Source organism: Peromyscus eremicus, chromosome 14, assembly GCF_949786415.1.
Source record: "Peromyscus eremicus chromosome 14, PerEre_H2_v1, whole genome shotgun sequence".
Lineage (NCBI taxonomy): Eukaryota > Metazoa > Chordata > Mammalia > Rodentia > Cricetidae > Peromyscus > Peromyscus eremicus.
The window spans coordinates 41,675,659-41,703,011 of NC_081430.1; positions in this window are offsets into that span (position 1 = coordinate 41,675,659).

Here is a 27,353-nt window from a genome sequence, read left to right on the forward strand (position 1 = left end):
GAAGACTTACAACTTCTCTGGCCATTGGCTATTGAGAGTAGCAAGCATAAAAACCTCTTGTGATCAGGCCTCAAATTTAATCAGAAAGAACTGGTTATTTCCCAAACAGCCATGCCACTACTCAACCAGTGGGTACATCGTTGCCATATAGCCATACACATGGCATGAAAAGAAATGTTAAGACCATTTCTTAACAAAGAAAAGTGTAACTCTTTGTTTTGACATTGCCTGGCAAGTCAATATTGTACCACAGTGTTTACCCCTGAGTAAGAACAGTGATGGCTTTTCTCCCCTAGAGGCCTGCATGGGACCTTGCACTTGTATAGAATGTAGCCAGCTAATTGAAAACTTCCAGTTCATGTCTAGCTTGATTTCTCTATGCTGATTATGTGCTGCCATCAGCAGTAGCAACTTGTGTATTTCTGGTTGATGTCAGATAGTCTTAGTTTCCTGGTTTTAAGTCTGGCTGATCAGGCTGGAGAGATGGTGCAGTGGTTAAGAGTATTTGCAGCTCTAGAAGAGGACAAGAATTTAATCTTCAGCACCCAAACTGAGTGGCTCATGACCAACTGTAACCCTATCTTCTGAGTATCACCTGGCCCTTCTTGCCTATGCTGGCACTGATACATAAGGCATGAAAAATACCATTATTTCAAAATGAAAAGCATGACAGTTTGTTTTGAGTATAATCCAGGTCCAAAGCAAGTCTTTTCCCAGAATGCTCCTGTCTTAGTCTGTTCATTTTGTAGCAAAGTACTAAAAAGCAGAAATTATTAGTCACTGTTTTAGAGGCTGGGAAATGTGAAATCCTTTAAAACAAGATTCATAATCTACTGCGGGCTTGTTTCTCTGCCCACAGTGTTTTCTATCTGTTATTCCACATGCTAAAGCAGCAATTTTCAACCTGCGGGTTACGATCCCTTTGGGAGTCACAGGACTATTTCACAAGAGTCGCATATCAGATATCTGGCATATTAGATATTTTCATTACTATTCATCAGTAGTAAAATTATAGTTAGGAAGTAGGAATAAAGTAATTTTATGGTTAGGGGTCACACTACAACACAAGGAAATGTGTTAAAGGGTTGCCGCATTAGGAAGGTTGGGAACCACTGTCCTAAAGGCATAAAGGAGTGATCTTTTTTTTCAATTTTTATTTTGTAATACAATTCAGTTCTACATATCAGCCACGGATTCCCCTGTTCTCCCCCTTCCGGCCCCCCTCACCTTCCCCCTACCTCACTCCCCCCATTCCCACCTCCTCCAGGGCAAAGCCTCCCCCGCGGACTGAGATCAAACTTGTAGACTCAGTCCAGGCAGGTCCAGTCCCCTCCTCCCAGGCTGAGCCAAGCAACCCTGCATAGGCCCCAGGTTACAAACAGCCAACTCATGCACTGAGCACAGGACCCGGTCCCACTGCCTGGAAGCCTCCCAAACAGACCAAGCCAATCAACTGTCTCACCCATTCAGAGGGCCTGATCAAGTTGGTGACACCTCAGCCATTGGTTCATAGTTTATGTTTCCATTCGTTTGGCCATTTGTCCCTGTGCTTTATCCAACCTTGGTCTCAACAATTCTCGCTCATATAAACCCTCCTCATTCTCACTAATTGGACTCCCAGAGCTCCACCTGGGGCCTAGCCATGGATCTCTGCATCCAGATCCCTCAATCGATGGATGGGGTTTCTAGCATGACAATTAGGATGTTTGGCCATCCCATCACCAGAGTAGGTCAGTTCGGGCTGTCTCTAGACCATTGCCAGCAGTCTGTTGTGGGGGCATCTTTGTGGATTTCTGTGGGCCTCTCTAGTACTTTGCTTCTTCCTATTCTCATGTGGTCTTAATTTACCTTTTCTCCTATTCCTTGTTCTCCCTCTCTGTTGTTGACCCAGCTGGGATCTCCCGCTCTCCCAACCTCTCTTTCCCTCCACCCTCGCCCTTCATTACTCCCACTCATGTCCAGATTGTTCATGTAGATCTCTTCCATTTCTCTGTCTTTGGGTGATCCCTGTGTCTTTCTTGGGGTCCTGTTTTCCAGGTAGCCTCCCTGGTGATGTGAGTAGCAGTCCATTCATCCTTGTTCCACATCTAGTATCCTCCTATGAGTGAGTACATACCATGTTTGTCTTTCTGAGTCTGGGTTACCTCACTCAGGATGATTTTTTCTAGATCCATCCATTTGTCTGCAAACCCACATAGCAGGATACAAGATCAACTCAAAAAAATCAGTAGCCCTCCTATATACAATGGATAAAGAGGCGGAGAAGGAAATCAGAGATACATCACCCTTTACAATAGCCACAAATGACATAAAATACCTTGGGGTAACACTAACCAAGCAAGTGAAGGACCTATATGACAAGAACTTTAAGTCCCTGAAAAAAGAAATTGAAGAAGATGTCAGAAAATGGAAAGATCTCCCATGCTCATGGATAGGCAGGACTAACATAGTAAAAATGGCAATCTTACCAAAAGCAATCTACAGATTCAATGCAATCCCCATTGAAATACCAACAGAATTCTTCACAGACCTGTAAAGAATAATACTCAACTTCATATGGAAAAACAAAACACCCAGGATAGCCAAAAGAATCCTGTACAATAACACAACCTCTGGAGGCCTCACGATCCCTGACTTCAAGCTCTACTATAGAGCTACAGTAATAAAAACAGCTTGGTACTGGCATAAAAACCGACATGTGGACCAATGGAATCGAATTGAAGACCCTGACATTAATCCGCACACCTATGAATATATAATTTTTGATAAAGGAGTGATCTTAAACTTAACCAAGTGCATATTTCAGTGATCGAGTGCTTACCTAACATGTACAAGGTCTTGGGTTCTACCTCGCAGTGATTGAAAGAACAAGATGAACTAAAACTCACAGGTTAAAGACCATACTCAGCTCACAAGGTGGTAAACAGTTGTAGAGATGGAGTCCAGTGGGAGGTCTGCAGGGGATGTAGTATGTCATAAAAATGGATAATGGACCCTAACCATTTTTGCTTTACTTCTATGCCAGGAGGTGAAGGTATTAGCTCTGTCAAACATTTATGGCCTTAACCTAGAACCCCAAACTAAATAAAGTAAAGTGGTCGATGTGCTCAGGAGCAGAACCTGCAAAACTGGGAGCCAAAGCAAATCTTTGCATTAGTTATTTTGTGCTGTGGTGATAATACACCACAATCAGGGCAACTTAAGGAAGGAAGAGTTTAGTTGAGGTCCCGGAGAGAGAAGAGTCCATCATGATGGGAAACATGGCAGAAAATGCCAGGCATGGCTGTCAGAGAAGGAATTGGGAGCCTACATCTTTACCACATGCAGGAAACAAAACAAAACAGGAAAAAAAACAAGTAAACTAGAAGTAGCCACGGCTTTTTGATTTTAAGAACTTCCCCCATTATATACCATCCCCAGGCAAATTGTACCACCTAAAGCTCACCAAATAAGGTTACCAACAGGGAAACAAATACTCTAGTGCTCAAGACTGTGGAGGACATTTTTTGTTCACATCACTATAATCTTCTCTAAATTGATTACCTCTGTTATTTGCTACAGTGAGTAAAAGCTGATGTAAGCAGATACTAATTCTGTTCATGTAATTTAATTTCCTCCTTAAAACTTAGCCTGTTGCATTACCATCTTGGAGTGTAGTATCTCAATAAATGAATTCAGTGAGCAGTAAACATTGAGAGCACAAAAAATGTAAGACAAAATCTAACATTTGAACAGAGTATACTCTCTTCTAAGTTCCGTACCGGGAAGGTATTGTAGAGACATGACAAGCAGTATAAGCTTTGTAGTCAAGTTATATTTACTTATCCATTAACCCTAAAGCAATTTATGAACTCCTCTGTGACATATTCCCCATGCTTTACAATTATAATAATATATAACTCGTGAAATTGCTCTGAAGACTAAATTTTACAGACTTATACCATGCCTGGCACATAATTATTACTGTTATTAAGAAATAATCAAAGATTTTCACATATACTTATTTTAAGAAATGTTTTTCCCCAGGTAACTGGGTTGATTACCTTCTTCAGAAAGGTCTGTGGAATCCACTATCATAGCTGTCATTACGTGTAATGATCAACCTGCTCACTTCTGTCAACTAAAATTACATTATCTATTTCTGCAGAAACACATGAACCATTCTTGTGTAGAGAAATTTCCTACTTCCTGTATCCTAAGAGCTTTCTTTAAGAATGTATATATTAAACAGGAGAAGGCACAAAGAACCAGAAGAGAGAAACACATGATTTTGTAAGACATGGATGGGCAGGACTTTGTGAAGGCATGTGGGTTTTTTGTTTGTTTTCTGGAGTTTTTTGAAATTACACAAATGTTCAAGAAATGCTCTATTATTGAAACATACCAAAGCATTTTCGCAAAATAGCAGTACTTCTGAGTGTCATTAACAATGACACAACTAGGTTGTACTATGAGTAAGAAGGGAAAGTGTACAACTTTGATGTCACTTCCTGTCCCTGTCCCCAGAACCTCTCAGACTCTGCAAGAGGCCAATTATAGGTGGAATAAACATAAGAAAGACAGGTCATTTCAGTCTATAAATCAGGAAAAACCATAGCAGGAGGAATTATATGTTTGGTGGGATAAAAACAGGGAGAAAAAAAAAACAGAGTTTCATTAATGAAAATGTTGTAAGTTCTTCTCTATTTTTCAGAAAATAACAATGGGATTTTCCAGGTGTCTGTGCTCTATGGGCAAGTGGGACAACCTTTCCCCAGGTGCTTATGGTGACAAAACAGTCCACTGCTAGTGCTCTTCTGAACTACACACATAGGCCCTCTCTCTCCATCTCTCTGTCTTTCTTTGCCTCTCTCTCTTTCCTGCCATAAATCTTTGGTAATAAAATATTTAAAAAAGTACTAAGTAACTGAAAAATGCAAAAGGTTAAAAAAATTAAAGGAAAAAAAAGTTCATGTTCCATGTCTTTTTGGCCTTAAGCAATAAATTGAAAACCTAAATATCCATTCCCTAACACAAACACACACACACACACACACACACACACACATACACACACACACACACACACACACACACACACACACAGATCAAGAGAGAAAGTTTTAGAGTTAGAGTTCTATTTTATCAAAGAACCCTATATATAAATTTCTTTCCACCCAACATTCTGTAGATTTTTGACTTCTAATAATACTTAATACTTCTCATCCAGAATAATTTGGAAGTGCAGTTGTTGATCTGTCAGTATTATGCAGAATAAGTGAGGAGAAAAGGCAGACATAGAAAACTGTTAGAGGCCTCAGTGGCACATGCCTTTAATCCCAGCAATTGGGAAACAGAAGCAGGTGAACTCTGAGTTCCAGGCCAGCCTGATTGATCTACAGAAAGCATTCCAGGACAGCAAATGCTACACAGATACACAGAAAAAAAAAAAAGAAAAAAGAAAAAAAAACTGTTATAATTGAATGAACAATGGCAGATCCATTTGGTTTAAAACACCAAGCTACATTATAACGCAAATGAGACATGGAAGTAGGAGAAAATTGACATTCATCTTGTGGATCCACTTCTAAATAAAATTTGCACAACAATTGAAAAAAGTACATCTGTACAATCATGTCTTTCACTCTGTGGCTGTGTTTATCAATCTGTCTACTTACCTAAATACATTAAATGTGGAGTATGGCAGTCACAAATTATATATAAATATATATATATTGAAAGTCCTTTCTTTTAACTGGCGACACTGAATTATAAAATAAATAACTTCTGTAGGCCCTTCTTAAAGAGGAAATGGAGATATCATTAAGTGTCAAAGATGTCCTTCATCTCATTGCAATAAGGAATGCTTAACCATAATATTTCAGAGATACAATTTTACATGTGGGCCAATACAACTGAAGTTTAATACTCTTAACTTTTAGTTGGGCTGTGGAGAGAATTGAGTGACCAAAGAATTGTTGAATAATGTATAAAATATGAAAACTTTTTTTGTTTTTTTTCATTTTTCTTTATTAAGAAATTTTCTACTTACTCTACCTATCACCCACAGATCCCACCTCCTCACTCCTCCCACCCCTCAGCCCTCCCTCCCAAGCCACCCCACATCCCCACATCCCCCAAATCAAAACTTCTTTAGAAAATATTTAGCATTATTTAGTTTAAGGCACAGTACTCATGTCTATGACCTCACAAGTCTATTTTGGAGATATCCCTAGAAGATCGCACAGAATACATGAGCAAGATATTCTTTAAAAATTTCCTCTAGTAGGCCATCTGAAATTATGTAGTTCCAAATGAATATAAAATTTCAGGTTCTCCTGCTGTGTGTGTGTGTGTGTGTGTGTGTGTGTGTGTGTGTGTGTGTGTGTTATGTCTTTTGGCTGAGCTTGTGGGGAAGGGGCATGTGTGTGGGTACAGGTACTTAGTCTAGATTATAACTAAACTGTACTTTCTCTTTAACAGAAGTCGTGTTGTATCCCTTGATAAAAGTTGAAGAAAGAAGGAAGAAACCAAGTTCCCAGGCAGAACACAAGAAAAAAGGTGGGTGGCAAGGCCTGTTTCATAGCATCCCCAAAAGTTTCTCCAGAAGAAGGTGTTTCAACCAAAATTGGCAGAACTGTGCTACTTTCACTCACAGCATGAGTCACAGCTGCTGTGTCAGAGAAAGCTTCCCTTCCAGCATGGAGCACAGGACACAGTTCACATGTCTGTAGTCAGATGTTTCTGTCCCACCAGGTCTTCCCAAATAAACACACTGAGGCTTAATATTAATCACAAATGCTTGGTCAGTAGCTCAGGCTTGTTACTAACTAGCTCTTACATTTTAAGTTAATCCATACTCCTTATTTACCCACTGCCATGTGGCAGTACCTTTATTAGCATGACACATTCATTTCCTGCTCCATCTGCATCTGGTGACTCTCTCTGACTCTGCCCTTCCTCATCCCATCATTCTCCTACTCGGGCTCTCCTGCCTAACCTTATTCTGTCCAGCTATTGGCCAGTCAATGGTCTTCATTAAACCAATCATGGCAACAAATCTTTACAGTATACAGAAGGATTATTCCATAGTGCATGTCTGCCTTAAGTAGCAAGCATGAGCTATAGGTGGCAATCATTAAACAATCTCTCTGACAACACTTTCCTTTAATTTTTTATGGAATATCTTTTTTCCCTTATTTTTTTTCTTTTTCTACTATATTATATTTCCGCCTAATTAGTGTATTTTTTTCTGTTTGAAAATGATTGAAAATCAAAAGAGAAGGTTCAATGGATTGATCTCTCAAAACCTAAAAGATAATATATCAACCACAGAAACTGAAACAGTCCTTGCTAGTGGCATGACTCATAAGATTTCACCTTTAATTTAATGAAAATTTATTCTGTTCCTACTGTATACAAGAAGCCACTCACTGAACATGCTTAACACCATACTAATGTTTTACTGGAACAAAGGAAATAATTCTAAATTCTTCAGGAGATAGAAAATGATAGTGTTCTCCCACTCTGTTATGGCCATCCCATGAGTTATTTTTACTGTTTATGTCTGAGTATCTTATATTATTTTTACTAATCTTTTGAAAAATATCATTTATTCATTCCTATTTTAGATATTGTAAGCACATTTGTTTGAGAGTAAAACCTGTGAAATAACATAAAGTACATCAGCTACACTGGTATGAAGTATGCTCATGTGTTGGAAACTCATATAGTCAATTATGTCTTGTTTGCTAGAATTTTAAAAATATAAGTTAAATATTTCATGATGCACACTGAATAGCCATTGTAAATAAAGGTATACATTATGTATAAGCAAGTTTCAGGCACATCTTTTGAATGTTATTCTTCATTAATCCATACATTTGCTTGTCAACTCCTCAACAGTCAACCGATTGCTCCCACCTTTAGGACATGTGCACTAGTATTGACTAGACAGGAATAACAACCTGATTCTTGATTCTTTTGAGGATCATCAAATATGATTAAAACATTCTTAACTGCTCCCGACTCTAGATTTCAGTTGAAACTCTGATTTGCAATATATTTCAGTGCAGATTTCCTGAGACTCTATGACTCATACTAAGTATTTACAAAACCTATTTAACATATTTGATAATTTGTTGTTTATGCTTACTTACTAGTTTTTCTGTATTTACACATAATACAAATATCTAAAGTCCAAAATAATAGGATAACAGAGATAAGTTTAGAAATTGTATTGTTTCAGAATCCCAAGGCAAAAAGCCAACTAAGCCCTTTAAACATGGATAAGCAAGAACATCAAGAAGATAGGAGCAAGTCAGCTATGGTGGGGGATGGGTTCCCCAGTGAGACTCCACCTCCCCCCTGACTTCTGGACCCTAAGACTTACTACAGATCTATTTGTAAATGAACAGATTCTGGAATAGGGAGACATGTAGTAGTACGTCATTTTATAATTATTGGTGAGGCTACAAGCTTCTGATAGCTTATTCCTGACTCAGGGAAACACAGATGGCCTTGTTTGAACTCTGTAGGACACTGAAGTGAAGTAAAAAAAAAAAAAAAAAAAAAAAAAAAAACCAACTAAGAAATAGGGGAAAGAGTTTGGAGCTAGGGACAGGGCTAGAAGTGGGGAGGAATTGGGAGTGGGTGAAGGGAACAGAATGCAAAGTATAGATGTATAACTTGTGATAGAAAACATTTACTAATAAAGAAAAAAAATTTCTACTCCTTCCATCCACTCTGTGTTTGTTAGAAGCTGAAACTATCACCAATGCAAAGAACAGCTCAAAAGCCTGATCTTACATCCCTAGTAGTTGACTTCTGTACTGGCCAGGAACTTAGACATTTGCCAGGAGCTATGAGAAAACATCTTCCTTCTTCTCTAAGCTACCTGAAGAGAAGAGATGCTTTTCTAGTTTGAATGAGATTAAAGAGCTCTCAGGAAGGGAAGAGCTTTGAACTTACTCTTGTTTTATGTTTCAATCGGACTTTTCCTACTGTATATTACTGTAGGAATAATGATAGCTACCTAACTACCATCCATTTTCATTTCTTTCCATTTTATTCCTTTCATGACAAGCCTGCTGGACAAAGATAGAAAATGATGGCTGAAAAAAGGAGCTAACGCTTTAGAGACATAAGAGAGTATTACAATAATGTTTTCTCCCTGCAATTTGTACTGTTGAATGAAGCCCTGCTGTGAACTTTTCAATACTAAGAGCTAATGAATTCCTTTTACTGCTTAAGCCAGTTTGAGTTAGATGTTTGATTATTTGTGCATTTAGTATCTAAATATGTAGACATAAAACTTATGAAAACTGGCATCAGTGCAAATGAAATGGTTTACATTAGATCCAGATTCTGGAATTTGGGGTTTCAATATAAAGCTTCGTTAGCCTTCCATCATCCTGACTGTTTGGTTAGATATTTTGAAGTAAAAATGAATGCATAAGTAAGTAAATATTAAAATGGGTTATTGAGATTAGAGTTTTTGTTTGCTTGTTTTGCAATGACTTTCAAAGGAAATGTTCATGGGTAACTTTTCTTTAGTGTGTCTAAGGAATTTAGCTAAAGTTGGTGTACAATTTTGCCAACCAGCACCAGGTCAATGCAGCAATTCCATAGCGCTACTTTGCTCCTTTTCACATTTAGGAGAGAGAATGTATCTTGGTGACACAGTAAGTTGTTCCTGAGTTCAATAACTAAAGTCTTACATATGTGATGACCCTTCAAGAATACCACAATCTTTATCTCTGCATGATCAACAACATACCAACTTCAGCATGGTTTCAGAAGGCAGGAAATCTCTTTTGGCCATCAGTATTTCACAGTCTCTTCCTTCTTGCAAAGTCGTCCTTTGTTTCCAGTTTACTAGAACTCTGCAGGTAGTAGCAGCAAGCCTCCAATTCAAGGGTAAGGGTTTCCTTCCTTTCAGACAGATGGTCTTCAACTAGGGCCGCTTTCTTTCAAAATTTCTTGTAGTCAGGAGGTAGGAGGAAGCCTTACAGGGCAAAGATGTATTTTTCTTGCTGGTTGGATTTGTTTTCATCTAAAACCCAGCTACAGTAAAGCCATCTATTATTTTCTGCTGGTTGAGTATTGTCTGAGGGAATAGGGAAACAAAACCCAAGATCCAACACCAGTTTCTGTCAGGTGGAACGGATGCTTATTCCAAAGCCCTGAGACTAACTACTGAGTCTCACAAATACTGGCTGACTTGTATTTCTTTTGGGTTCTGGTTGACACTGGACCTTTCTAGTCATAAAGTAACTGGTTCTCCAGATCAGATACTTACATCACTGGAATTTTGAAGCTTACATTTGTAAGTTTTAATGTGTTGATTCACAGTTTTTACTTTTTATTTATTTATTTAAGTTTTGCTGCCTGTGAATGTTCACATGTGAATGTGGGTGTGTTTGTTCTCCAGGATGTGTGCAGAGCTCAGAGAACAACCTTGTACATCAGCCCTTTGCTACCTCATTTGAGATTTGGTTGCTTGCTCTTCACTGATGCATAAGCCAGGGAAGGGTGCCTGTTTTCATGCGACATCTCGTGTTAGGAGCATTGGGTTTGCAGAGTAGCCCTGCTGAGGATTCTGGAGATTTTGTCTTAGGCCTTCACACTTGTACAGCAAATGCTTTGCCAACTGAGCCTTCTTCTCAACCCAGATTCACATTTTGGATAAATTTTTATTTGAAACAAAGAAAGCATAGAATCCTCTAATTTATACTATAGAAAAAAGATCTATTTGGATAAGCAGAGAAAGAAATGGAAAATCATAATTCATTGAACAATGGAGGGAGCATATATCATTGAGGCGCTTGACCCTTTCTTGATGGGAGGAAACTAGGGATTGCACAAGGACTGTCCCCTGTTATACACGAACTGATACAATTTACCTATTACCAAACAGTTCATTCATTTACTAGGGCTTCTGTAACACAATGGTGTGGCTTGAAACAACAGAAATTCATCGACACACTCTTCTGATGACAGGAGTCTGACATCAAGGTGAAAAGAAGTCGTGCTCCATCCTGAGTGTCTCCAGAGGCAATTACAGGCTTCCTGTGGTTCAAACCATCTTGCCAAATTATTATTCTAGTATCTGTATCCCTCTTCACTTATTCTTCTTCTCCATTTCTTTTTTGTACCTGGGTACTAATTTCTCTCTCCTTTCTTCTATGCAGACAGATATGATTTACTAACTGTATGCAGTATTGTTTCACTGTAGCTTGAATACATTTACAAATGGCTTATTTCCAAATAATGGTACACACCGAAGCTCCAAGAATATATTGGTTTGGGGCCCAGAATCGAATCTGCAATGGATGACGATGGAAGTGTTGACATATGGTAAATAGCGAGTCCCAAACTCTACGCCTCAGATTTCAAGTATTCTTCCCAGTTCTGTCTCTGTCAGTTGCTGAGAAAATAACTCATTTCCACAACACCTCATAAGCCTTACTAAAAATAAGCACTGGGGATGGGGATGCGGTGCACTTTGCAGAATCACTGCCTAGCATCCAAAAAGTCCTGAGTTCAATCCCCAACACTTCATAAACCAGACATAATGATAGGTGTTTGTAATTGAAGCACTTGGGAGGTATAGGCAGGAGAGTTAGGAGTTCAAGCATATCCTTGGCTACACCAAGAGTTTAAGGGTAGTCTTAGTGATATGAGACTCTGTCTCAAAAAAAAAAACAACAACATTAGAATTGATGTATGAAGCTTCTTTATGGATTTCAAATACAGACAAAAGAGTATTATACCACTTCTTAACCTCTTGCTTTGTTACACTCTTTCTATACTATACCACTTGAGTGCCCCCTCTTCATGCTTCTACAACAACTGAGGCATGTGGGTATCAAAGCTTCTTACACAGTTTTAGTTTCTATATTGAAGCATGCAAACTTCCTTTTGCAAGAGAAATACTTGTTTCATTCTAGTTGACTGACATTGCCTTGTATTTTGGATCAATCTCATTGCCTCTCATTTTGTAAATAGGAAACACATTCTAGATTACTTGAATTCAGAGAATGCACTCTGCTCACCCTGCTTCTCATTGTGTCATGTCTATCAGTTGTCTTCCTTTGCCAGTTTTAAACCCCTGGGGTTAGTATTCTGACTGCTCAAGTAAAGAGAATATCTAATCTAAACAGTCAACTCTCATCACACTTTGTTCTTTTATTTTGACAAGTGTGGTTCAATTTTTTTTATTTATGAAAATGCCTCCCAGTCACCAGTAAGTGTGCTGCAGTATATTGTGTGAAAATTACAGCATCTAGGTATAGTGAGCCAATGCAATTTCCTGAAAATAATCTGGTGTCCATGTTGGTAAGGAAGAGAAATGTGGTTTGTATAGATATGCAAAATTACATTGCATATTTAAATTAGTCATGCAAATATCCTTCTACAGTATTCCTGAGAGAAATTAAATAATTACCAAGTGTGATAAGTGCTAAGGAAGAAATAAACAAAGGGCTAGAATGGGAATTATGGAAGGATGGAATGAGATATTCAGAACAGGTTGTCAGATAGGTTTTGATGAGAAGGGGACAGTAAAGAAAATGCATAAAAAGGTGCAGGATTCAGTTATGTCCCAAGTGAGTGTGTGTGTGTGTGTGTGTGTGTGTGTGTGTGTGTGTGTGTGTGAAGAACTTTTTCAATGAGAATACCATGTGCAATGACCTTGTATTGTGACCTTGGAAAAGACTTGGTATAGTGATGAAATGACTGGGTTGAGTGATTAAAATTATACACATTAAGGTTCATTATTAGTATTTTATTCTTTCTTTGGGAATTATATACATGCATCAAATGAAGTTTTGCAGGTTTTAAGGCTAAGATTGTATCATTCAATAAGTAGGGAATTCTTCTAAATGTTATAGGGAGCCACTGAAAGAATATCAGATAATATGATTGAATTGAAAATATCACATTGTGTTTTTTTCTGTTGAAAGGATAGTGGACTAAACTATATCAAAGAAGCTAAGTGGCTTGCTATTTGAATAGATAATTTGAAAAATGACTTCAAACAACAAATGCTTAGAATCACATGCAGTTCCTTCTAAAAATTCATGTTCTGGTATGTTTGTTAATGGGATATTGTCTGAAAGATTTCATAAGAAAAACTTAAACTGGTAAACCTCAGACTAGTAACTGAACTCCCTTCACTATCGCAGAAACTTGTAGACTACTCCCAAAAGAGGTTTGGTTAACCTGAGAAGTTCTCAAGCCAGAGATGTAAAATCAGGATCATAAGAAAAATCTTAAAATGACCGTCTATGTACAAAATAGTCAGAACTCAAGGGTTTTCTACGTCCCTCTGGGAACATAGAAATCAAATTTATACTACTAAAGAAGATTAGAAAATTATTCTGAAGAAACTGAAAAGTCTTGAAAAAATATTTTCAGATACTGTACAAGAAGATATATCAGGGACTCACGAATTATTGTTGCAGATGAAACTATTTAGAACCTTGTGCTCAACCATTCCAGAATAGAGCTAGGAAAAATAAGTTATGAAGAAATGTACAGGGAAAACAAGAATTACAACACTGACATAAATTTCAAAGGGTGAATCTCATCATTCTTTTCTTTGCCTCTGATGAGGGGAAATGAGACATTATAGAGAGTTGAAGGATTTAATTTTAAGCCTAGGCAATTAGTAGCCAAGTGAGAAGGCTGGAAGCTTAAAGTGTGAGGATCCCTGAGTGGAGGCTGGGAGTGATCACAAGTGACAGTGTGTGGAAAATTACATAAAGAAAATTGAGGGTTGAAAAAAAAATGTAACTAATGTGAGTTGAAAAGAATACTAATAGCAATTCTGTAAACAGATTGTGTCCCATCACAATCACACGGGAATCATAGCCATATGAGGATTCCATTTAGGAATATCAAATCTTTAACCATTGAGAAGTGCCAATGTTATTATCTTAGGGTGGTCATTGCTGTGATGAAACACCATGACCAAAGCAACCTGGGGAGGAAAAAGTTTTATTTATTTTGCTTTATTTGTTTGTTTGTTTTTTGTTTATACTTCCACATCACTATTTATCATTAACAGAAGTGAGGACATGCATTCAAATAGGGCAGAAACCTGGAGCCAGTATCTGTTGCAGATGCCATATACCGTTCACTGATTTGCTCCCTCATGGCTTGCTCAGTCAGCTTTCTAATAGAATCCAGGCCTATAAGCCCAGGGCTGGCACCATCTACAGGGTACTGCGCCCTTCCTATCAATCACTAGTTAAGAAAATGCCCCACAGGCTTGCCTACAGTCCAACCATTTTCATATTTGAGGTTCTCTCTTCTCAAATGACTTTAGCTTGCATCAAATAGGCTTGCTTAAAACTATCCAATATAGTCATCAACAAATTTCAAGCTCACAGCCATTCAATTGAGTTTGTAAAAGATCTTTAAAGAAGATCTCATAAAATTTTAAGAAACTTTATTGTTTGGTGATGGCCACATTCATAGTTATCCTAATGGTCCACAGGCCATACACTTGCATATGTTGGCTAGATCTATTGGTCAATCCATGTTTAATGTGATTAATGGAGGAGAAATCAGCAAAACCTTATCTGGAGTGCTTTGTGAAGCTGAAGACCAGAGGGGACAGATAGAGTAAAAGGTAACTTGTGGACTGAGATGCCTAAGCAGTTAAGAGTAATTGTCATCCAGAAAACACTGGTTTGACTCATAGCACACACATGGTGCCTCACTACCTTCTGGAATTCCAATTCAGAGGACCCATGGCTTACTTCTGGCCTCTGCAGATGCTAGGCACTGATGTGGTGCACAGACACATGCAAGTAAAACATCCATACACATTTTAAAAAGATTTATTTACTTATTTTTCAGCCTGACCGAAGTTTCCCCTCCTCATCTCCTCCCAGTCCCTCCCCGTTAACTGTCCTTTGACACCCCACCCCCATCCACTCCTCAATTTCTATTCAGAAAAGGGAAGGTCTCCCATAGACATCAACAAAACGTGGCATATAAAGTTTCAGTAAGACTAAGCAACCCCCCCCCCCCTTGTACTAATGCTGGTCAAGGCAACCCAGAATGAGGAGTCAGGTCCCAAAAGCCAGCAAAAGAGTCAGAGACAGACCCTACTCTCACTGTTAGGAGTTCCGCAAGAAGAATAAGCTATACAACTGTCACATATATACATAGGGCCTAGGTCAGTCCCATGGAGGCTTCCTAGTTCTGGGTTCAGTCTCTGTGAACTCTAATGAGCCCAGGTTAGTTGATACTGTGGGTTTTCTTGTGATGTCCTTGAACACTCTGCCTCTTACAATCCTTCCTCCCTCTCTCCAATCATAATAACTGAGGTAATCCAGACTCAGAAAGATAAACATGGTATGTACTCACCTTTAAGTGGATATTAACTGTAAAAAGTAACAGATAACCATGCTACAATCCACAGACCCAGAGAGGTTAGGTAACAAGGAGGGCTCAAGGCAGGACACTCAGATCTCCCTGTTAAGGGGAAGTAGAAGAGATTTCATGAGTGGATTTGGGGCAGGTGGGAATGAGAACATGAAGGATCAGGTTGCCTGTGGAGGGAGAGAGTACTGAAAGAGACAACTGGAAAAAGGGGGTATTTCAGGGTCACCTAAAACCATGTTAGAAGGGAAACTCAGGAATCTACAAGGATGACCCTAGCTCCTAGTAAGAAAGGATATGCAGCCTGAACTCCCCATCTCCTGTGACCAGGCAAGACTTCGAGTGGAGGGTTTGGGACACTAACCCAGACACATAACCTTTGACCTATAGTCTATCCTGCCTATGGGATGTGTTGGTATTGGTGCCTAGCCCAATTGTCATCAGGGAGGTTTCATCCAGCAACTAATGGAAACTGATGCAGAGATGCACAGTCAAAGTTCAGGCCAAACTCTGGGGATCCATACACATTTTAAAGGCAATTTTACCTAGTTACCTAGTGATACTGTTTAATTGTTTTACCTTTGTAATATTTTATCATATTCTGTTCTAACACTGAATTTACCCATTTCTTCTTCCTTTTTGCTCTTCCTTGTGAGCTATTTAACCTCTTGAAAGATGTTAGACAGCCTACTGTGAAGAAGTCACTCTACATCACTATATCATTTTCTCTTTGGTCTACTCTCTTTAACTTAATTTCCCGAAATAAAATGATTCACTAGTTGAAATGCTTTATTAAAGGTCAGTGGTTGAAGACATGGCTAGCAGGAGAATCATATTTTAAGCAGGTAGTTAGACTCTAGGTCGGCCAGTTGTCACCTGAATTTGGAAAGTCTGCTATCAATGGGCATGTGATCTAAATACAAACGCGTATACACCAATGTAGCTGCAATTTGTAAACTTGGATTCCCTTCAGATTGCAAGTATTCCCCCTCAAAATTTTGTAGAAACTGAATCTTAAGTGAGGAATACTAAATTGTGTCAGTGATGGGAAATACTTTGTTTCATTATTACATTACATATAACATTCATAAAACATTACATATTGTCTTTATTATTCTAAACCATCTTTTAGGGACATTGATTTGAGGGATTAGAAAAAATATAGAAGGATACTGTGGTAGTTTGAATATAATTGGTCCCCATAAAGTCATACAGAATGGCACTATTGGCAGGTGTGGCTTTGATGGAGTAGGTATGGCCTTGTTGAAGGAAGTATGTCACTGTGGAGGCAGTCTTTGAGGTCTCATATGCTCAAGCCATGCCCAGTATTTCAGTTTACTTCCTGTTGTCTGATGATCAATATGTAGTTATCTTCGCTCCAATGCCATGTCTGCCTGCATGCTGCCATATCCTACCATAATAATAAACTAAAACTCTGAAACTGTAAGCTACCCAATTAAATGGTTTTATTTATAAGAGCTGCCATGGTCATGGTGTCTTGTCACAGCAGTAGAAACCCTAACTAATCTAGTCATTGTGACATACAAATGATGAATACCCCAAATGACTTTAGTATAAAGCAAACAACTATACCACTTAGGTTAAGACAGTAGTTGTTCCCTGTAGCTGTTTTCCTTGTCTTTTGAAAAACTAAAAAATTCTTTACATTTTTGCATTAATGGGTTCCACTTAGACATACATGGGATTTCTGAGATATTTTTCATTGATGAAAATGGATAAATGTATGCAGATTCATACATACATACTTTGCAAGTGTCTCAGATCACTGTTGAGCCCTTAAAATAAGCCATATTTACAGATCATGTTTACCTAAAAATTGATGTTTCACTTAATATCTGATGTTAAGGCAATGAAGAATATTTCTTTAGGACTGTGTTTCCTGGTCCTTTACTATTGTCTATCTGTCTATTATCTATCTATCTATCCATCATCTCTCTCTCATATATATATACATATGTATATATTTGTATATATGTCTTTCATATATAAAATATATACATACATATTCAATCTTTTAATTTATAAATTTAACTTTTTTTAAAAATTCAAAGCAAAGAATAGGATGAATAAGTGTGTTATCTAGTGAGACATATATACTGGTAAATGACAATGAAGAACGGAGCTCTCTGGATTCCCCCGAGACCTTCTGCCATCATATGATTCATAAGTTTCATATCAATTTCTAAAGGCGGAGTAGAATGTTCTTCCCTCATGAAGGGGAATGTTTTCCACCAGTGTTTTTTTCGAAGCACATCCATCCTTTTGTGCTTTTCAAAGAAGCATTATTATTTATTTATTTATTTTTAGCTCTGCTCTCCCCTGTGGGATCCTGTTCCATAAGAGGAAAAGCAGACTTGATGGGAAGTAATAGCAGGCTTTTTATGGGCTGTAATTGATGAAAGAATGAAATGCATTAACTAATTGAGAACAGAAAATTGGAGCCCAGGATTCCATTAGAAATCTTTTCTCCTTCCTAGATCTTTAAAAAGATTTTCAAGATACTTTTGTTTGCCCTCACATGCTGATTCCATCTGTTCTTATTAGCTCTCCATTTATCCTGAAACAATGCATTTGCCCATAAAGTCAAGTAGATTTTCTTTTCAGATAAGTTGCAAAGAAAAAAGAAGAGAATGACTTCCTCATTAAGTAATCATCCATCACCTTATGCAACTAAGGAGTTGCTATTAACTACTTTTAATTCAGAGTGGAATTAAAGATTCCACAGGATTCAGTGTGAATGCCTTTTATGGGAGTCAAAATGCCCTTTTGAAGAGAAACTTTAAACTGCATTAAAGTCATCAGTTTGGGGTTAGAAAAGCACCAAGAATATTAATATGGAACATCATGTCTTACAAATTATTTCGTATGCTTTATTGTATTCCTTCTTCATGACAATTCTGAAAGATGGATGATATTCATCAACTACATAGATAGGAAAATGATGAATGAAAGATTCAGAATAATCTAAGTTTATACTAAAAAAGAATATGCTTACCTAACAACGATGTCACCACTACAGGGATTAGATACTCTATTTAATATACTTTGGGGAGGAGAAATGTTGCCTAATTCTTACATTTCAAAATGATGCCCCTGATATCTATTGTATTTTTTCCCTAAGAGACAAGAAGACAGAAAAAAGTGTGTGTGTGTGTGTGTGTGTGTGTGTGTGTGTGTGTGTGTGTGTTTAATTTTGAGATAAGCTCCAGATGTATGTCTCATCTCTAATTCACTTTGAAGTCACAACAGTTTCTCCACTTCAGCCAGACCTGGATCACAGGTATGGGCCACCAAACATGGTTGTCATAGTGTATATCTTACTGATTGAAATTGCAAGATCAATCAGATCCTCTTCCTGGGATATGGGTCTGATTGCTCAGGTCCCATTTTAATGTACTTTGTCTATGAAAAAAAATGATCAATTCAAATTAGGAAAAATATTGCCTAACTAGAACTTCAATGTTAGTAAAATATTAGATGTGAGAATATTTTTTACCACATTTAGTGTCAAGTTTAAATAAGCAAGGAATGTGTAGAGAAGGATTAAGTATAATCAGAACTCTTCTCTGAAACTGTAAAAATAAGTTTATTTTGTGTATAGAGCTAACCTTTTCAAATTAGAATTTCTTCAAAAAGGATTGAATTATATACTATGAAGATTATCAATTACTCTCTTAAAATACAATTCATCTTGTCATGTAAAGCATGAAACACTCTCTTCAAGTGCTCTCATATTCTGTAGTAGTGGCCACTTCCTCTTTTATTCATTTAAACTATCAAAGACAACATAATTATTATGTCACTAAAGACAACATAATTAATATACTGTCTGTGAAAACCAAAATTCAGTTTAAAAAAATAGTCATTTACCCTATGCCACAAGGCTCCGATACAGAAGAACAGCAGTTAACACTATTAAAGCCATCTTCATAACTAAATGAATCATAGTCACGTATAGAGTAAATTATCCAAAATAATTTTCTTACTCAGATTTATCAGAGTAAAGTTCTAACTATTTGTTTTTTTTAAAAATTGTTCACATTTAAAATCATATTAATAATAGTTCTTGTTCTAGGTCCTTGCTTCCTGATTTATTTCATGTAGACAAGATGCTGCCTCAGGCTCCTGCCACCACTGATTCAGTCTCCCTCCCATGCCTGCCCCACCATGGTGATTGTGCCCCTCGGGAACTGTGGAACCAAAACAAATATTTTCTCTTTTAAGCTGATTCTCACAGTGATAAAGAGTAACTAGTATATCATCTTACGTTGTTTAGAATGTTCTTAACATATTGATACTTAAGCAACTTGAGTCCATAGATGTATACACTTTGTTAGGAAGGATAGACAGAGAATCAGAAAGTGCTTGTCAAGGGATATTAACATTCAATGAACAGAGAAAAATGTGAAGACATAGGAAGAACATAGAACTTTTAAAGCGTTATGGTCACTGTGTTTTCCCAAGTCTAAAAAACTGAGTTGAAACTACAGATCTGAAATCATTGCTATGAGAAGTAAATCCACACAGTGGCTAACAGTCTTTGCAACTAATAGGGGCTTGAAGGGATGCAAACTTTCTTACACTTGTTTTACAGGCTTTTTTTTTTTTTTAACTCATTTAATCCCTTGATAAACACTCACATCTCTTTGAAACTGTAATATAAAAAAAGGAAATAAAGTTCAGAATTCTGCTCTGTACATCACATGCAATGGTAGCTAATTATCCAGGCTGAGGTCAACCTAGACCCTGCCCATCATCAGGGGTTGTATAGCATAATATCTACCCAGTTACCCTGGGCATATCTATTAGAGAAAGAATAGATTAACATGTAAAATAGAGCAAATTAACTATAGAGACACCATGCCTGAGCTTTTCTTTTCAGTTCCTTATCTCCTTCCCACAGCAGTTTATTTATCCCCACTGAAGTATGTATAGAGTATTCTACCACTTCGCATTCTCTTGTAGCTGGTGACCATTTGGTCCCTAGTAAGCAAAGAGTATTTTCAAAGTGTTAAGTTAATTCTTGACTTCAACTAAGAGAATGCTGGAGAACTCAGGACCAATTCAGTTAAACAACAACAACAAAAAAAAAAATTAAAGAAAAATAAAGTATTTAACTAACCAATTGGTCATTATATATAGATATATTTTTTGTTGTTGATGATATTTCCTTCTTCCTTATGCAAATCTAACAGCTAGATTCTTGCATGCTTGCATTGACTTCATTATTTTGCTGAAAGTATAATATCTGATAACTCAACTAGTTATGACAAATATCAGCAACTAATTTTGTGATGCTTGTCATACAAGGCTCTTTGTGAAAAAAGTAATTTTCACCAAGTTCCTAACAAGACTTACGTTTTTGGGGCAGGACAGATGACAGGATGGTTAAGAGAGTTCTCGCTCTTTCACAGGACCCAAGTTCAGTTTTCATAACTTCCTGTCACTCTGGCTCCACGGGATCTGATGTCTCTCACAAAAGCATGCACACACAAATAAAAATAAAATATTTAAAACATAATTTATGTTCTTTGTAAGATAATACTCATTCAGTTTCTTATTTCAGTTTGTCAGTAGTGCTTTTATGGAACACAACTTAGCATTAGGTCCTTGCCCCATATCTATTTGTTTCTCTCCCATGTCCTTACTTCCTGTACTTTTTTCTACCCTCTCCTCCCCACTTGGCTTATTTCTGAACTGCTCTTACTGTGTTCCCTGAGATATATACTCTAAGCTTTTATCAGCCTCTAGGGGTCTAATCTCCCAGTATGCCACACACACACAACAAATAAACTGCATGGTAAGACATTCTGTTATCTTTTCACTGAATATGATGTTTGTTATTTCATTGGTTGTTCTCATCAACTGGACTGTGTTGTGGAGCTTTTGTCAAGTTCCTCTAATTTGATGTTCCCGGTGTCAAAGCATCTCATAAAAAGAAAACAGCAAAGACATTTATAAAAAAAAAAAAATGCCTCCTTCCTGTATGGCCTAGTTTCCATCATTCATTTCACTTCAGGCAGAAAACAAACTTTGTAAATTAGAAATTTTACCATGGTAAGTCAAAGGCTATATTTTCAGGGTGACACTAGGCAGTTGAAGCACTTGAAGAACAAATGTGATTCGGGAGTTCTGCTGCTTTACGAGCTTTCTTCTTAGGATAGCACGTGACGATCAAAGTAAAATCTCTTGTCAAACCCAACAAAACCCATGAACATTGTCAGCAAAAGAGAAAACGGATTTCCAAGATTCACTCTACGGAAAGTGAAGGCCTTAGGAATCTCTTATTATTCCGTCGACTCTCCCTTTAGTTGTAAGGTCTACTGAAACCTTATTTTTCATTGTCCAGCGCCAAGCTGTAGAAATCACTCAAATATATGTAAATAAATTAAATGTCTCCCAGATGTGCTCTGCTGGGCTGTAAACCGTTTCGGTGGCTAAACTCTTGCCATCACATGAACAGCAGCATCCTCAGCATTTTGGCAAAGCCTTTTCCTTGCCTGTCTTCCGTCTTCCTTGACACTGCTTTCTCGACTACTGAAGCTGTTGCTTCATTTTTCATCATCTGCTCTGTTCTTTGTTCGCCTCATTTAATAACTTACTTGCTGCACTCAGTCTTTTGTCTGAAAGATAATGTGTACTGCGGTGTTTTGCAATGTTTTACACTGGTCTGTCATTTATAGACAATACTAGAGTTTTATACCTGAAAGGGTTGAAATAATTGCCTCAGATTTCTTTTTGTTTGATTTTTTTTTTTCTGAGTTTCTGAGCACCAGCTTTTTGGCTTCAAAGTAACCCACATTTAAACATGAGTTTCTCCATTTAGTCAAAACTAGGCAATCATTAAGTTACTCAAACTTTATTAACTTTAATTCCTTTAATTGTCACATGAAAGATACTATATTTATTTCAGGACTATTTTAAGGGTTGCTTGAGATAATCATTATTAGGTATTTAGCAAAAGATTGTGAGAAGCACTTTCCTAGTAAACGGATAATGTACTTAATCACATTCACAAGCATGTTATACAGATGCTACTCAGCCAATAATGGTGTTGTCTTGTTTCCACACACAACTTCATACTCACAGATTTGATGAACATAAAATTCTTATTTTTTTTCAGCACAAATGTAAACACAATGTTTACTTTCCTGAACTTTTTTTTGAAGTATAAGGCTGGGAGACAGTGGCACATGCCTTTAATCCCAGCACTGGGGAGGCAGAAGCAGGCAGATCTCTGTGAGTTCGAGGCCAGCCTGGTCTACAGAGTGAGATCCAGGACAGGCGTCAAAACTACACAGAGAAACCCTGTCTCGAAAAAAACAAGAAAAAATAAAGTACAATAGATAAAATGTTCAACTGTGCCTCCCAAAACAAAGTAAGGAGGTTAGTGAAGCCATGTAGAGGGTTTTGCCATCATCATCAAGATACAGATAGACAAGCTAGTGAGAGATCTCAGCTTGAGCCTCATTTGTAATGAATTTTGTGTTCTACTTCTCCTAGGCAAACTCACTGAAAACTATACATACTTCTATGATACCGAATCCCATCAGTAAACAAGTGGTCAGGGTCAGGGACCTGACTTAGTTTTTTGGGTCTGATCCCTATCAAATAGCCTCACTGATGATAGGCACTCCATGAAAAGAAGGAATAGTTAATGCGGTCCTGCTGACTTAGCAGGCAAGTTTTCTGAAGTTTTATTTTTTAAAAAAGTATGCTATTTGTCCATCTCCTACTTACTCTTTCTTTCTTCCCTAGACCACTGAACAAAACAACTGAGGTTCTATGGAGCAGGAACAGCCCACAACTCTTCACCTCTCCCTGCATGAATTAACTTCAGAACCAGAGCAAGACACTTAGTCTGTCTAGATTTCACATATAAATAAAGAAACTGAGCTCTATTCCTAAACATTTTCACCACTCCATAAAGATGTTACAGTTAATATGTCTTTGTGAAAAATACATATCTATTCTGTGGGTCCAGAACAAAGTTTGTGTGGCCAACCAACCAGGCAAGCTTCTAAGGCTCCAGCTGTGTTTTATTCTCATTGAGATAAACAGCCAGAGCACAGAAACAAGAGATGTCTCTGTCGCTTGTTTGGAGATTGTAGATATATTTAGCTTCCCATTCTTTTGAAAGTTCACCATAGAACATGAAATTTTGAGGCTTTTATAAAAAAAAAATCAACTCTATTTTTCTGAGAGATGTGAACATTACAATCCTTTTCAACTACCGGTAATGAGCTGATATTTCTCTAGGTCCTCAGAACCTTCCTTGGGTTATTAAAGAAGTAGTTCATTATAAATGAAAGTAAAGATGTAACAATAGAACAGGCAATTAAAATAAAAAGGATTTTCAGAATTCAAAGGAAATACCAAAAATTAATATGAAAAAATGAAAAGGTCACAAGAGACACTTCAGTGGTTGGAACAATACCTCACAAAGGAAGAAAAGATTCGTGTTGAAGTTTCCTCATATATATATATATATATATATATATATATATATATATATATATATGAAAATTTGCTTATTATTAGATTGGTTTTTGTCTAGGAAATGTCAGGAAGTGTTTCTCACCATATCATTATGTTGATTTCTAGCTGTACTTTTTCATCCAGTGTCTTCAAATTAGGAAAGAAACCTCAATCAGAAATATATGCCCATTTTGTTTTCTGTAAAGAACCATTACCAAGGAGAAGAGATATTATTCTGTTCTCATTGAGGGGCACTCATTTGGATCTGTATGTCTGTATAATCATTTGCATTTATAAGAAATGATATTATTCTGTATGGTAAACTCATTTGTTAGTTCAAAGCAATTACATCATACATACATATCAGAAAATAAAATCCTATGATACTGTGACATAATTAGTGTCCTTACTAATAGAAATAATACAGTAGCCACTGAGATCACTCATCTACAGTTTCATTTACATGAAGATGATTCTAAAACACTATTTACCTACTTTTACTGATAAAGGAAACAATAATTATTACTTAGTTCAAATTTTTATTTTGTGCTTTAATATTAAGCAGTGGTTACACTGCTCATAAAATAGTAGCTTTAAGCCAGATAACTTGTTTTCTAAATTGAGTTAATATAGTAACAATTATAACAAATTATTATAACAAAAATAAGTGTAACAAAATCAAAATTATCACATTGATTTTTCTACTGTTATAATTATTTTGTTATTATTAGTAATAATACTATTATTATGGATTTTAGTGAGAGCGATGATGTGGCTCACACTGGTCTGGGACATGCTGTGGTTCCAAAGATGACCTTGAACTCATGGTATTCCCTCCTTCACCTTCCAAGTTCTGTGACTGTTAGCACATGCTAGCCTAAATATTTTACTTTAGATGATAATATGCATACAAAGTACATATTTCCATTTAAATAAAATATTCTTGGATATTCCTGAAGTGATCCAGGAAGTCTGTCCTAGTGTTGATTTAATGTTGTAGTGGAGCTTAGGTTATAATTGCAGGCTTTCACAACATGTGCTTTTTAAATTTAATCTTTAAACAAATTTCTTTAATATTTAATTTTTATTAATTATTTGAGAGCTTCATATAATGTGTTTTTCTCATATTCACCTCCTGGCCCAACTCTTTGTAGGAACATCCTCCCATCCATACCTGCCCAACTTTGCTTCTTTCTTTTGATTTTTACTTGTCAAGTCCAATTGACCCATCAAGTCCAATAGGTTCTGCCCTATGTTTTGGGATGTTTGGCCCTCCACTGGAGTGCAGTCAACATACCTACTATGGACAATATTCTTAAAGAAAACTGACTGTCTCTTTCTCTCTTGTATGCTATCAATTGCCAGTGTCTTCTTAGGTAGCAGTGGGATTTTTCTCTTCATGCCGAGATTCAGTGTTGCTTGAAGTTGCACAAGGCTTGTGTATGCTGTCATAATTTCTTTGTGAGTTCATATGTGAAGCTGCCTTGTTGTGTCTTGGGAACATCTTTTCCTGATATTCATTTACCTCCTCTGTTTCTTAAGTTCCTTCTACCCACTCCTCCTCCATGATTCTTGAACTTAGGGAGGAGGGGGTGAGGTATATATGTTCCACTTAAACTGAGCATTCTGGTCTCTTATTTTGTGCACCAGGTGTGGGTCTCTGTGTTATTCACCATCCACTGCAAGTAGAAGCTTCTAAAATGAAAGCCAAAAGTTGCATTAATCTGTGATGTTAATAGTGAGTCATTAGGAGTCAATTTAATACTATGTCCATTTAGCAGAATAGTAGGAATAATTACTCCCTAGAGATTATGGCATAGCTACTCATAAGTTGTTGGCGGATGATAGTATTAATGGTATCATCTTATGTGGCAAGACTTAAAGTCAACTGGAAAGTGATTGGTTACTCCTATGATGCCTGTATCATCATTGCACTAGTGGATGTTTCTTGCCCAAATTAGCAAATAAATACTAAATTCTAACAGAAGAAATATGAGTACAATGGTCATGAAGCTAATGATATTTTGAGGAAATAAATTTAGTCACCTTATAACTGCTAATAGTGTGAACAGCAGAACAAGAACAAAAGAAATAACACCATTATCAAATGATAAAATAATTTTTCAACATATTGAATCATGTTGTGATGGTCAGTTTAGACATTAAATTAGGGACACTTAATAACACAAATAGGTAGCTAATTAGTTTTTTATTTGAATAAAAATATCAAAGAAACAAAACAAAACAAACCAGGTGGTAGTAGAGCATGCCTTTAATCCCAGCACTCAGGAGGCAGAGGCAGGATGATCTCTGTGAGTTCAAGGCCAACCTGGGCTATAGAATGAGTTCCAGGAAAGCTACACAGAGAAGCCCTGTCTCAAAAACAACACAAAAAACAAAACAAAACAAAAAAAAACCCAAAAAAATCTATCAGTAGTATGTATCTTTGTGATGAATCTCTTATCTCCAATTGGAATATTTTAAATATAATGGCTTGAACAATAGTTCAATGGTAGTACAGTTCCCTAGCCTTGTAGTGAGTCCTCAGGTCAATCTTTAAGATCACAATGAATAAAAAAGGAAATAGTTTGAAGCAAAAAACATGTTCTCAGTAGCAGCTGTTATAGAACATCACATTTAACTAGGATTTGTTAAATGTATAATATTGAGTGTGAGGATTTAGATGACCGATTATGTGAACATGAAAGATTTACATGTCACAGAAGGACTCCAAAACATTAAATAAAACAACTGAGTTTTGTTATACTTATAACTCTAATATTCAATTCAATTCACCCTTCTAAAATAAACCTGCACGATATTTTCATGAATTAAAAAGAGAATCCAGCCTCAATTGGCAACAGTCTTAAGGGCTTTTCTTAAGTCACATTACATAACTTAATATAAACTAAATAGGTTATTAGTCATAGATGGTATTTTATTTACATTATAACAGCTTAAAGTATATGATATCTACATCTATGTAAATTTATTTTAGCTCTGTATCAAAATGTTCTAACCGTATTACTTAACTTAGCATGCATTATATGACTCTTACATTATAGAAATACAGATGTTATAATATGGCATATACCAGTACTTTCAAATTTTTTAAATAATGTATGATCCTTGTGTCAAAAATCTTACAGAGATATGGCTGTATTTATATCATTTTCATGGATTCAAAGACTTTTAGATTCATAGTGTGACAATGAAACTAATTTGAACTAATCTTGATGATTATTTTGGGGAATTTGATGTTATTGATCATAATTTCTACAAGGTGTTTTCTACTCAGTGCTCCAAAGTGCAATTTAAATAGAAAAAAATTGTGAATCAACCTATAAGCTATAATTTAACCCTTCTCTGAGTTAGGTAACACTGGGGTAACAGTGGGAGACAAGATATTAGAAGAAACAAAACTGTCTCCAAAACTGGGCATCACTTGCCCAGGAATCATACAGACAGAACAGTAGTGG